We start from the raw sequence: 14,902 nt of genomic DNA, 5'->3' as shown, positions 1-14,902 counted from the left end.
AAGGCAAAGCCCTCACTCACTCACTCACTCACTGACTAATCACTAATTCTCCAACTTCCCGTGTGGGTGGAAGGCTGAAATTTGGCAGGTTCATTCCTTACAGCTTCCTTACAAAAGTTGGGCAGGTTTTATATCGAAATTCTACGCGTAATGGTCATAACTGGAAGCAGTTTTCTCCATTTACTGTAATGGAGATGAGCTACAACGCCGTGGGGGCGGAGTTTCGTGTGACATCATCACGCCTCCCACGTAATCACGCAGTACATAGAAAACCAGGAAGACCTCAAAAAAGCGCTGAAGAAAACATGCATTATATAATTGAGAAGGCAGCGAAACAATAAGAAGCGAGCGAGTGACATATACAACCATATTCATGAGTTCTGCTACTTCGGAAACAAAGCACGATGTAAACCTACACTTTAAATTAAGTTCATAGACAGGCTGCCGCTGGCATTTGTAATTTAGTGCCTGCCCATATAAGGCCGTCCGTCAGCGCAATCCAATAGCAAACTGCCACGGGTAAATATTCACGGGTGAAGGACTGTGCTTATGGAGAGGAAGATGAGATGGTCAGGGTGGTGTTTGACACAAACTCAGCAAAACTGCGAGAGAAAGTTTTAAGTGCCAGGACTAAGGTAACATTAAATACAGCCATGGACATAGCACGAGATGGCACCAGCACAGCTGGGAACCTTCGATGCATGTACACCGAGCGGCTCACGTGAACTGACGCAGTGCACAGATAAAAGCCAACAGTTCCAAAAGCGCTGAACAAAACCGAATTACACAATTGAAAAGGCAGCAAAAATATGAAGCGCCTGATACATATAAGCATATTCATAAATCCAACTACTGCGGAAACAAAGCACACGTTGGAAAAAGTCAATGTCCCGCTAAAGGAAGACAGTGTAATAAAAACCCGTGCATGCAGTGTGTCAGGTCTCAGATAAAGAAGAAGACAAGCTGTTTATTGATGCAGTAAGAAACGAATCGATGAATGAAACCTGTCATCTTTACAACGATTGACAAACACGGAATGTAACTTGAACACAACACATCCTACAAATACGAACCTGATTGAAAGAAATAATGATAATCAAATCCTTGATGACAGCAACACTCAGTAACACTCACAAAACAAATACTGTATATTGACAGTCATGTTACGTTATTTTTAAAATGTTCCCTTTTCTTTTTCTAGCTTTTTTAACACACTACTTCTCGCTGATACGCTGGTATATATATATATATGTATATATATATATCCCGATCTACATACTCGAATAATGGATACTTTATTCGCCATCAATGATTGTTTTGGTAAAGCCATACTCAGTGTATTCATTAGATGAACGGTAAAAAAGTAAGAGCGAGGGAGGATGACTTATTGAGGCATGCAGGCTGTAGTCTTGGCCAACTCTATCTGAATTGCGCAATCACATTTGAAAAATATATCTTTTCAAGTTCTATTTAGTCCATATGTGTCAAACTCAAGGGCAGCGGGCCACATCCGCCTGGCGTAATTATATCCGCCCCGAGATCATTTTATATACTGTATTATTGTTATTAAAGCCCGGTATATGAAGCGCTGGTAACAAAATAAACTACAGATCCCATAATGCAGCGCTTCAGCTGCCTTGCTGAACACTTACCGCGTTAATCAAGTCTACCTTATGATGCTGCAAGTTATTGCGAAGCTAGCTCACACGATGCTGAAGAGAAAAGTTGATTCTGAAAATAGAGCCTTTAAAACCGATGGGAGGCTGAGTATATGTTTACTGAACCCTGTGTCTCATTTGTGGAGCTAATGTGGCTGTAATTACAGAATTTAATCTAAGACGGCACTACGAGACAAAACATCAGGGTAACCTGAATGCAATTCAGAAGATACAGAAAACAGCATAATTAAATAAGAATCTGACACTTCAGCGGACGTTTTAACCCGTGCACAATCACAAAGTGATTTCAAGTGAAGCTGCTTTTATGGGAGACACAAATGCACCAGTTCACCTTGCCCCACTTTCCCTGTTGCCAAGTAATGTTAAACCAAGTCGTCACTACAGTGTTCCCAACACGCACTTTGCTGATAAACTGAGCGCACTGAGTTTGCACGGCGCTTTGGTGACTTGAAGAACAAAAAAAGTCCGTTTACATGCGGCTCGAACCTTGTGCATGTTTGGTAGCACATATCTGTGTGAGAAGCTCTTCTCAGTGATAAAGACTAACAAAACAGCACACAGGAGTCGCCTCACTGATGAGCACCTGCAATCCATCCTGAGAATCTCCACAACACAGAACCTCACAGCAAACAGAAACGAACCTGTGGCCAAAAAGATGCCAGGCGCCCAGCTCTAAAATGACATATGAGCAAAGACAACTGAATGATTTGATTTGTTATTGCTGAAAGGAACACATTTTATTTATATTTCCAGGTTTTGTTATGCAGCATGTTCATATTTGAATTTGTATAATTTTGACAGGATATATTTTTATGGAGAGCAAAATCTTTTGGGATATTTAAAATCTAAGTTTATTTTTATATAAAATTACATAAGAGTAAAGAAATTTGAATGTTTGTTCTTTTAACGTTTACTTTATTTCTAACTTGTATAATTTAGACAGGATATATTTTTATGGAGAGCAAAATATTATAAGTTGTTTAAGGTTTGAGTTGATTTATTCACGAATAATATTCCTGTCTGTTTTTACCATTCCTACCGAAGATATTTCTGTCGACTAAATAAAAATTCCTTCTATTTAAAATTTAAATAGAACTTGAACAAATACGATAGTTCATAATATCCACGCAGACTTGCACGTAAGAGCGGGAGTTATCCGTTTTAACAAGCAGTGTATTGCACTGATATGTATATAAATAGCTGTGTGTGTATATATGTAGATATGTATGTATATGTATATATATGTTTATATATGTGTGTGTGTATGTACAGTATATATATATGTTTATGTGTGTGTGTGTAAATATATATATATATATGACAACAACACTCATCACTCACAACAGTGACAAAACAATTACATTGACAATCATGTTACGTTATTTTCAAAATGTTTCCTTTTCTTTTTCATTGCTTCTTTAACACACTACTTCTCCGCTGCGAAGCGCGGGTATTTTGCTAGTCTTGTATATGGCTCCTAAGACTTCAGTTAAAGATGGCAGCTGTGGGGAAAGTTTCCTCTGTTTGACTTCTGGGTGCAATGCCAAAGACAAAACTTGAACTTCAATCAGGTTTTAGAGCAGATCACTGCACAGAAACTGCACTCGTTAAAGTAGTAAATGACTTGCGGGTAAATGCAGACAGAGGCCATTTATCTGTTCTCATCTTCTTAGATCTGAGTTCCGCATTTGACACCATTAATCACAACATTCTTAGAAATCGCCTTAGTCAATGAGTGAGCCTCTCTGGCAGTGTCTTAAATTGGTTTGAATCCTACCTGGCAGGTAGAAAATTCTTTGTTAGTCGTGGCAATTACAACTCAAAGTCACATGATATCCTATATGGTATTCCACAAGGCTCTATCCTGGGTCCGCTGCTCTTCTCAATCTGCATGCTTCCGTTAGGTTAGATTATTTTGAGGCACAACGTGAGCTACCACAGCTATGCTGATGACACACAGCTGTATTTATCAATAGCACCTGATGACCCAGATGCTGTTAATTCACTAACACAATGTCTTACTTGTGTTTCTAATTGGATGAATAGTAATTTTCTCAAGCTAAATAAAGAGAAAACAGAAATTTTAGTAATTGGCAATAATGGAGACAATGAGATTATTAGAAATAAACTTGATGCATTAGGCTTCAAAGTCAAGACGGAGGTAAAGAATTTAGGGGTAACTGTTGACTGTAACCTAAATTTTAAATCGCATATTAATCAGACCACTAGGACAGCATTTTTTCACTTAAGAAGCATAGCAAAAGTTAGATCTCTTATATCACTGAAAGATGCTGAGAAATTAGTTCACACTTTTGTTTTCAGTCGTCTAGATTATTGTAAAGCACTCCTCTCAGGACTACCCAAAAAAGACATAAAATCGTTTGCAACTAGTGCAGAATGCAGCTGCTAGAATCCTAAATAGGAAAAGAAAATCCAAGCACATTTCTCCAGTTTTGATGTCACTACACTGGTTATCTGTGTCATTCAGAATTGACTTGAAAATACTGCTTATGGTTTACAAAGCCTTAAATAATCTCGCTGCATCTTATATATTGGAATGTCTGACACCTTATATTCCAAATCGTAACCTTAGATCCTCAAATGAGTGTCTGCTTAGAATTCCAAGAGCAAAACTTACAGTAAAAGAAGTGGTGAGGCAGCCTTCTGCTGTTATGTACCTAAAAACTGGAATAGCCTGCCAATAGGAATTCGCCAGGCTGATACAGTGGAGCTTTTTAAAAAACTGCTAAAAACACATTACAGTAATCCCTCCTCGATCGCGGGGGTTGCGTTCCAGAACCCCCCGCGATAGACGAAAATCCGCGAAGTAGAAACCATATGTTTGTGTAGTTATTTTTATATATTTTAAGCCCTTATAAACTCTCCCACACTGTTAACATTATTAGAGCCCTCTAGACATGAAATAACACCCTTTAGTCAAAAGTTTAAACTGTCCTCCATGACAAGACAGAGATGACAGTTCTTTCTCACAATTAAAAGAATGCAAATAGATCTTCTTCTCTTCAGGAGCAGAGAATTTCAGAGGGAGAGAGAGAGCTCAAGGCCGCAAAGAAAAGCAAACAATCAAAAAATCAATACTTGTGCTTTTAAGTTTGCCGCGGCATTTTTTAGAGGTGCGTTAGTATCTTCTAAGCAAACAGCCTCTGTGCAAACAGCCCCGCTGCTCACATCTCCTCCGTCAGGCGCAGAGAACGTCAGAGAGAGAGCGAGCGAGATTAAAGCAACAATCAAAAAATCAATACGTGTCCTTTTGTGCTTTTAAATATGCCGAGCACCGCAATAAAGCGGCATTTTTTTAGAGGAGCGTCAGTATCTTTTAAGCAAACAGCCCCTCCGTCAGGCGCAGAGAATGTCAGAGAGGGTGAGATAGAGGCAGAGACAAGCAAACAATCAAGCTCCGCGCGGGATGCATATCTTATAGCATTGAGGAGTTTTAGTTAATATGTAATACATGCTCTGATTGGGTAGCTTCTAAGCCATCCGCCAATAGCGTCCCTTGTATGAAATCAACTGGGCAAACAAACTGAGGAAGCGTGTAGCATAAATTAAAAGACCCATTGTCCGCAGAAAACCGCGAACCAGAGAAAAATCCGTGATATATATTTAGATGTGCTTACAGAGTGAAACCGCAGAAGTCGAAGCGCGATATAGCGAGGGATTACTGTACTTTAACATGACTTTCTGATAACTTCATCTTCATTTAATCCTAATACTCTGTATATTCAATTCATTATAATAACTATTCATGGTGGCTCTAAAATCCGTACTGACCCCTACTCTCTCTTCTGTTTCTTTTCCAGGTTTTCTGTGGTGGCGATCTGCGCCATCACCACCTAATCAAAGCACTGTGATGTCCTACATTGATGGATTAAAAGCCAGAAGTCTACATGACCATCATCATCAAGTCCTTCCAAGAGAACCCTAAATACAAAGAGGACTGTTTCATTTATGTTAGGTAGAATGCCCAGAGGGGGCTGGGCGGTCTCGTGGCCTAGAACCCCTGAAGATTTAATTTTTTCTCTCCAGCCGTCTGGAGTTTTTTTTTGTTTTTCTGTCCTACCTGGCCATCGTACCTAATTCTTATTCTATGTTAATTAGTGTTGTCTTATTCTAATTCTTACTTTGTCTTTTATTTATCTTTTCTTCATCATGTAAAGCACTTTGAGCTACATTATTTGTATGAAAATGTGCTATATAAATAAACTAGCCAACCCACGGCGTACCATACGCCGCATAATTAGGCCGGTTTTTTAATAATTTTTAAGCACAGGGAGAAAATTAACACTTGAAAAATCGGTAATGTAATAAATCAGCAAGAAAAACAACATTGTAACAATGCACGGAATGAACCAACACACAATCGTCCGTGCGGCGCTCAGGTGCGGAGGGTGGAATGGGAGGAGAGGAGAAGGACGTCCACTCGCTCACCGGGTCATGCTAGTCTGCTGATTTCTCGTCCAGTATGCACTGCCTGCTCATGTGCCCACCTCCAACTCGTCACTCCAGTCATTGTCGTCTTTGCACAGTCCAGATGCAGTTGTGACTCACGTAGACTTTTCATTGCTCTGTGCGGTTTTGGCTGCCTTTCTATATATAATCCACCAAGACACCCGACCACGGTAGCAGCGAGGTGGAAAGGGGGTGTGTACAAAGTGCAGGAGCATCTAAGAAGACGCATGTTTGTTGTGGATGCGAATTGCTGTATGTAGCATGTAAAACAGTTTGCTATGGTGCACGCGGTCGTGCATTGTAACCGAAAACTCGGTTTTTAAAGACTGCTCACTTCATTGTGTTTTAACCTCAGTTGTAAAGGAATGTTTTAAGGATCTCATGGGATACCCCTTCCGGTGTGCTTTCCATGGTTGTCTTGCCTTTCCATGGGTGTCTTGCCTTAGTGAATTATATATATAGATATTGTTGTTATACTGTATGACAAAAAAGGTATATAGATAGATAGATAGATAGATAGATAGATAGATAGATAGATAGATAGATAGATAGATAGATAGATAGATAGATACTTTATATATGTAGCATGGTTCATAATAAAGCACTAAAACTCAGAAACCAAACTAAACAGAAAAACAAACTCAGTCATTACATAACTAAAAAATTATAAAACCTGAAACTAAAAAGAAATTTCTCAAAAATCTAGTAGTATAGTACAAAGGAGTACATCCTTCATTTCCAAAAAGTAAAAATAATTACTGTGCATGCTTTTTGAAAAGAATAACCAGGTGCACTTAAGAGTCTGTTATATGAGTGCTGTGTCTCATTAGATTATTCTCCAAAATCAAAACACTAAACAGAATTGAGTTAAAACAAAAGATTTCTTAAGCCAAAATGTTTTCCATATAAGTTTTTTTTGTGTCCTAAGTACTACGTCTTACTATTATTATAACTGTAAGAGGTATAAAAGTGCATATTGCCTTCTTTTAAAGTACAATCATGCCACCTTCACACACCAGTGTGTCACAGCCAGTGAAGTATGAGCTGGCATTACACCGCCAATAGAAGGAGCACCTATAAAAATGACAACTCTGCAAAGTTGCATGTTTTTTCTGTTTTTGTGTTGCTTAAAGCTAGCAGTACTTTTAGTGACAGCAAGCAAAAAAAGCGCACAAAATGAGTATGAATCTATTGGGTAAGTGCTTGCAGGCACTGCACACCGTTACAGTATTGATAAAATATTACAGGGTATTTATTATTCAGTTACTGAAAACATGTCAATGACATAACAATCTTAAACCTGACTAATCAAATTCAGGTATGCTGGGGAAGAAGTGTAAGATAGAAACCAATGGTAGTCCATCACAGGAACAGTATCTCCATCCATCCATTATCCAATCCGCTATATTCTAACTACAGGGTCACGGGGGTCTGCTGGAGCCAATCCCAGCCAACACAGGACGCAAGGCAGGAAACAAACCCAGGGCAGGGCGCCAACCCACCGCAGGGAACAGTATATACACAAGTTAAAATAAATAAATTAATTCCTTATCATCTATATACAGTATTTATAAAGCAAAGCTGACTGAGTCATTCACTCACTCACTCAAACAAAAACTCTGTTTCCTATTAGTTTGTTGCTCTCCATCCTCCCAGCTCCGATTTGCCTGGATAAGAGAGTGTTTTTCCTTTTATTAACACTAAAATCACTGAAGCCCATGAATAAACTTGTAATGCTGGGCCACCTTAAATTCCTTCGCACCTCTCCATTAGTGTCTTTTGTTTTGTAACTGTGTCGATCAGCACAAGCAGCCTGATATCCCATCCCCCGGGATTATGAGTTTTTTCATAGGCTTCAGGGATTCTAGTGTTAAGGACCAGAGAGTATTTCCGGTGCCAGGGCTGCTGCCTGTTGGAAGTATTTCTGTGTCATGCAGTGGTACCATACAATAGGGAGCATGTCTCCCTAGAGCACCCTCTTGCAGTACCAACTGACCCTGAAGATGTAGTCCAGCAGAGCAGCCCTGCTGGCTCCCTACTGGGCACCGATATCCAGAGCACTGCCATCTAGCGTGCTGATTGAGTGAAAAGACCCCAAGCAACATCTTCCACTTCCGCTGGGCTGTCAGTCCACCCTTTCTGGCCTTCTGTTCTGGGTCTAATCCCCTTCTCCTCCCCTCTTCTGGCTGGGTTGCCCAACCTGCCTGTGTGGCATTTACAAATGTTATTTCAATCAGGAGAAAAACTATCAGAGAATAAATTTAAAATGTGCACATGGTCAGATAAATCTTATAGTCCATGATGGTCTCATCCTTTCTAAACCCTGTGCTGAAATTAAATGTGTGCTGCTTAGTTCAGCCTTTTTTGGTAAAATCTTATAGCAGCATAATTAAAGCATGCTAAAGGCTAGAAAACTGTGATGACAGACCAGAATTGCCATTATCTGACCAAGATCACTACACTACATTTTATGTTCAATAATCACAACTTCTGGTTTGGCTCATTAGTGTACATGTTAGTATAATAGTTTAGAGGTACAGTATATTTTGTGCATATTCATATATTAAATAAAATATCCATCTGATTTTGACTGTTTGACTAATTTACTTTTACTTTTAGTCGATTAAAAACAATTTACTTTTTCTCGACTAAAATTAATTAATTTTTTGTTGAATAAAACTAGATGAAAACTAACAATAATTAAATAACTAAAAGGTGACAAAAACTAAATTGCAATTTAGTCAGAAGACCAAGACTAAAATTAAATGAAAATGTATATACACAATTCTAGGCATGTACTTTGTTTTACTTAAGGTTTTTATACATATTAAATCTTATTTTGACGATTAATATTTGAACAGAATTTAAAAAGTTACTTTTTTAACCTTCTTGATTTTTATAATTAGGCGACACAATGGCGCAGTGGTAGCGCTGCTGCCTTGCAGTTAGGAGACCCGGGTTCGCTTCCCGGGTCCTCCCTGTGTGGAGTTTGCATGTTCTCCCCGTGTCTGTGTGGGTTTCCTCCCACAGTCCAAAGACATGCAGGTTAGGTGGATTGGAGATTCTAAATTGGCCCTAGTGTGTGTGTGTCCTGCGGTGGTTTGGTACCCTGCCTGGGATTGGCTCCAGCAGACCCCTGTGTTCAGATTCAGCGGGTTGGAAAATGGATGGATGGATGGATTTTTATAATTAACACAATGCCTTTGGTACTGGTCATGTAGCCATTTGTAACATTATCACTTGGTGGATTCAAAATTTCATGTTCATTAGTGCCAGTGGCCACATCTACCACTTGTGTGCAGGACAGAGGCTTGATGGGGTGGTTCACTGCCCGCCAACCACACCGCTGAAGCTACTGCTCCTGACTGGATGGGGCGGAGAGCGGCATTTCACTGCCCGCCCACCATACAGCCTTTCAGTGTCCCTTGAACGGCTTCCCTGTTCGTTCTCGGTGGACGGCTGGTGATGCTGCAAGCGGTGACCCGGATGTGGCTGAACGGAGGCTATTGAGGGTGAATGGGTTGGCGTGGGGCAGCATTGTAGTGTGCCTCGGGTGGCTGCCTGTTGAATGGGGGCAGTAGTGGGTGATTCACTACACGCCTTTGGCCGCACCCTGTTCGTTCTCAGTGGGCGGATGCTGCAGGCAGCATACTGTATGCAAGTGGAGTTGACTGCGTGGTGGGCGGGTGGTGAACCGCTACTCGCCGCCCCCATTCATTCTCAATAGCAAGCCTGATTGTACAGTTAAATACATAGCAGGAAGTTCTCTCCCGTCAGTACACCAGATGTGCTAACGAGGGGTGCCTTCCTGCTGTGATAGCATGTACAGTGCATGTGTTCTAAATAGCAATCTATTATTTCCACTCTAAAACTCCAGCACTTCACTCCCAGATAATCAAGGCATGAGCTGGTAGAACTTTGTGCACATTCTGCGGCGGTGGGGTGATGGAATAGTAGGCTGCTTGCTGCCTGTCTTTATCGGCACATTTACAGGACAAAAGACGCTGACTGAGAGGTGCAAAGGGATTTAAGGTGAACCGGATCTACAAGTTTTTTCATAAGCTCTGGTAATTCTAGTCTTAAGAACAAACCTACAGTACCAATCTTGTACGTAACCCGGGGACTGTCTGTATATTTGTATAACCCTATTTTGACCATTATTCTTTGCATTCTATTAATCACCTGGTCCTTGTCATTCACAGTAATCCACAATATTGGACATTGGACATCAATGTCAGAACATTACAGAAGGATCAACATGCTTGATGCACATTCAAATACTTGGCTATTTTCAAATACAGTTTATAAGGTTCTTATAATGAGTAAAATTACGAAGAGTAGCGCGCCCTCCAAACAACGGCACCATTCCTTCAATGCCAACCTGATGGCCAACATTCCCCTATTGCCCACATCATAAATTCACTGAGAAAGAGATAAACAGATATTTATTTTAAAAGAACAGGTGCAAGGATGAATGCCAACTTAATCAGTAACAGGAAAGTTTTGAGAAAATACAGCCCCCACCTCCAATACTTGATGCATCAATCTCAACTTGAAAAGGAAGTAAAACATCACGTAGACAAATAATCGGTGCAGATATAAATTTTCCTTTAAGTATGTCAAAAACATTCTGGAGTTTCTGAAGTCCAAATAAATGTTCTCCCTCCCTGTTTGGTAAGATTTGTAATTAAGGAAATAAAACTTCTAATAAATCATATGCAATTGTTCACAAGCTCCACAAATCTCTGGACTTGCTTAAAATTCTCAAGATATTTCCACGACAAAATAGCGGAACCTTCTCAGGATCCACCTGAAAACCAGTACAGTCAGTACAACCCAAAAATAAAACAGAGGACTAGTGAAAATCACATTTTTCCCACTTAGCAAAAAGCTTGGTATTGCTAAGATTAGATAAAACTTCCTTAACATGGGCAGTATGACATTCTCTTGGGAGAAAATTTGTATATCTTCAATATATACCAACACACTACAACCAAAAAAGTCATGAAAAATATTGTTTACAATGGCTGAAATATTGCCAGAGCATTGGTTAAACTAATCAGCATCATGAGATATTCGTAATAACCAGATGCATTATTAAATGCAGTGTTCCACTGATCACCCTTTCCAAAACAAATGAGGTTCTATGGACTATGGAGATCAAGTTTTGTGAATACTGTGAACTCTGTAAAATAATTAAACAACAAAGATATTAATGGAGAGGGTTAATTATTTTTAGGTCAATTGTGTTAAATTCACAGTGGTCAATACAGGACCATAAAGTATCATCTTTCAAGGCAACAAAAAATGCTCTAAAAACCGCTCTAATAAGAGTATTAGAAGAAAAAAATAAAAAATAAAACAAATAAGCAAATTTTCAGAAATTGAATCATCTATAAATTTTGTTTCTGTATGTGACAATGACTAAAATTGTCTTTTTGGTATTGATACCCATAGTAAAAAGATCAACAACAAAGTCATTAGTACTGTGGAAAGGTAAGATAGTGATGTTTGCACGAGACATCCAAACATTCAAACTGTGACTTGAGCAAAGCAGACAGATTGACATAGAGTAGGTGAAACTATAAAAGCAATTTTGTCCATAAGCAAAAAAATCACAGTAAACTGGAGCTTATTCCACCATTAATCCTTTTATTGTATCCCGTCTGAAGTCTGTTCATTTTTACCATTTTCAAGTACCTTCAAGTGCCATCCCCTCCAGTTATTGTCAAGAAGCACACATGACATGGAAGCTTAAAAGATTTTGGATTACAGAAAGAAGGATTCTAGAGTGGACTGCCTCATACACTGCAAGGAATACATTTTCAACAATTGCTCTTGGGTTGGGGCATGTAATTGACATGGTCAGCATCATTAACTAAACTTTATAAATACTTCTCTGACTAGCTGGATGATGGCACCCTAATGTTGTGCTATGTGAGGGGTGTTAAGAAGTAAATGACAATCTCAATGAGTGCATTTTCATCTTTTTACATGTTGTCATGCACGTGAGCATAGGAGACAGCTTATGGGCTCCAATTACTGTGATTATCCACTGAACCAGGGGTTGGTGCTGTTCCCTAACGCTTTCTCTCCCTCGACCTCTGCAGATCAGAAGATTGACTGTTTCACTACTGACTTCCGTATAAACCACCGTTTTTTTTTTACTATGATCAGTTCTGTTATGAGCTCCCATTTAAAAAGACTGTGCCTTTACTTGCCTTTTCTCAATTACACATGGCTACCATGCTGGCAACCCCAATTCTTTATTTTTTGTCGTGTGCTTTATTCACAATGTATAGAATCTTTTTTGACATTTTTGTTTTACTTTCAGAAAAATATTCACTTGAGGTGTGATATAGTGACAGGACATGATAATTTTATCATGTAACCCAATAAATTACAAATATATAAAATAAATTTAGAACCTCAAACTAAACCGTCTAGCCTAATATAATCACAAAATTCAGTGAAAGTGAAGTATAATTATCTTTAAACATTTACCCATGATTTTGTGTTCAATATCCATGCAGTATGCTATGCAAATACAATATTTGTAGATTTTTCATGTGCCAGATAAGTATTTAACAATGTATGGGTTAATGTTGAAACTAATAACATATCTGTTCTCGTTCTCTTGGTCTTAAATGCAGCATGTGACACCACAGACCAAAGTATTCTTATTAGGTGCCTTAGCCACTAAGTGAGGTGCTCTGGTAGTGATTTAAACTGGTTTACATTTGTATAATAGGTAGAAAATTAACTTGTAGTGATTGTATATATCAGAGATCCATGATCCCATATACAGTATACAACAAGAATCTGCAAAACTGCTGTTTCCAGTCTACATGATCTGGTTGGACCAAATTATTTTGAATTGCCAGGTCAACTGATGCAGGTGATACACAGCTTTACTCATCTATAACACAAGATGACCCTGAGATTGTGCACCTTTTGATCAAGAGTCATACTGGTCTTTTAGAGAGGATGAGCAGCAATTTCCTCAAGCTAAACAAGAAAAAAATGGAAGTTTTAGTGTTTAGAAGAAATAAAAAATTTGAGGATCATACAAACAAATTCTGGCATTTCAGGTCAAGCCAGAAGTAATGAGCATAGGCTTTGTGGATTTGGATCTCAATTTCAAATTGCATCTTAACTTTACAACTATGATAGTGTTTTTTTCATTTAGGATATATTGAAAAGGTTAAATATTTTACAATGAGATGCTAAAAAATGAATTATGAGTCCTCAATAATCTTGATACTCCTTATATTTTGGAGTGCCTATATCCTTATATTTTCAGGAGTTGTAATCTTTGATCCTCAATCACTGGTTTGCTTATTATTCCAATACCTAAGCATAAAAGAACTGGCGAGGCAGCCTTTTGCTGTTATGCACCAAAAATCTGGAATGCTTTATCAACATAAATATGTCAGTCTAAGATTACTGGACATTTAAAATAAAAACTTCTGAAAACTCACTTTTCTAATTTGGTTTTCCCATAGTTTTCTTTTTGTTTCAGTTTACTGCATTGGTATTTTGAGCGACTGCCTTCTGTATAAAGTACTCTACAGACCCCTGTGGTTTTCTAAGGAAGGTGGATGCTCCAACTTGTGATGAGATTCAATGCTTCTAATCTTCTAGGACAGGCCAACTGACTATGCCATCAGACTTAATGCTATCATCATTAGAGACTTAACAAATAAGTTTAACAATTCAGTCCATACATTTGTTGTTTACTTGTTTATATTATGTAAGTTTGTATGTATTTATTTTTTATTCATTTTGTTTTATTTATTTATTTATTTATTTATTTATTGATACATTCTTTGTAATTCATATTTTTTATTTAATTTCTTGTTAAGTACTTTGAGCTACATGTTTTGTATGACAGTGTGCAATAAAAATAAAGGTTGCTGCTGTTAAATTACACAGTTTCTTAATAGACATTTTAGCCAGTAGAGTTTAATAAATAAACAGTTTATTACACAATGAAAATATGCTTGTGTACTGAAAGATATAATATTGTAAGGTACTTAAAAAATCAGTGGCAAACACAACAATATTAATTGTAGATGCTTAGAAAAAAATCCTCTTAAGATCTAGAAGGCATGTAGTTTTGGGGTAGGTGAGGAGTCCTCGATACAAAATTGACTCCATAGACTGCAAACTGTATTTGTGCCCTGCAGTATCTATTTAGTGATGTGAAAAATTGGTACCAAGACTGTCTGAGCCAAGAATGTTTGTGTTTACTAGGCAAAAGAGTAAAATGGCATGCATGATCTGCACAAGAAAACTCAAGGCCCTAAGAAATGTTACTAAAAAATTACAATAACTTTAGTCTAATTTACTGCAGAATGCACATATTGTTCATTGTTTTCTGCTGCAGAGTATTAAATAAAATCACCAGAACATGTATATGATTAAAGCCTGCAGGATATTTTTAAATATAAAAACATCACAAGAAAGCATAACAGAAAGAAATCAAATGAGACATTTCCAGCTAGGATGAGTATTTAATACCAGAAGACCGTCCCTGTCTGATACAAGCTATCAAAGTCAAATTCACAAAGTCACTTCAGAATGGAAAGACTACCTTTACTGGCACATGTGGAATCTCCACAGCACCAGGAAGGAGCCAAATGAATTAGATCTGTTGATTACAATTCTTAAATACAGTTATTACAGGAGTATGTGATTACTGCACATTCCTCATATCTTTGCAAGTAACTGATTAACAGACCCTTAGAGTC

This window comes from Polypterus senegalus, chromosome 3 (assembly GCF_016835505.1).
Source record: "Polypterus senegalus isolate Bchr_013 chromosome 3, ASM1683550v1, whole genome shotgun sequence".
NCBI classification, from domain to species: domain Eukaryota; kingdom Metazoa; phylum Chordata; class Cladistia; order Polypteriformes; family Polypteridae; genus Polypterus; species Polypterus senegalus.
This window is presented reverse-complemented; position numbering follows the sequence as displayed.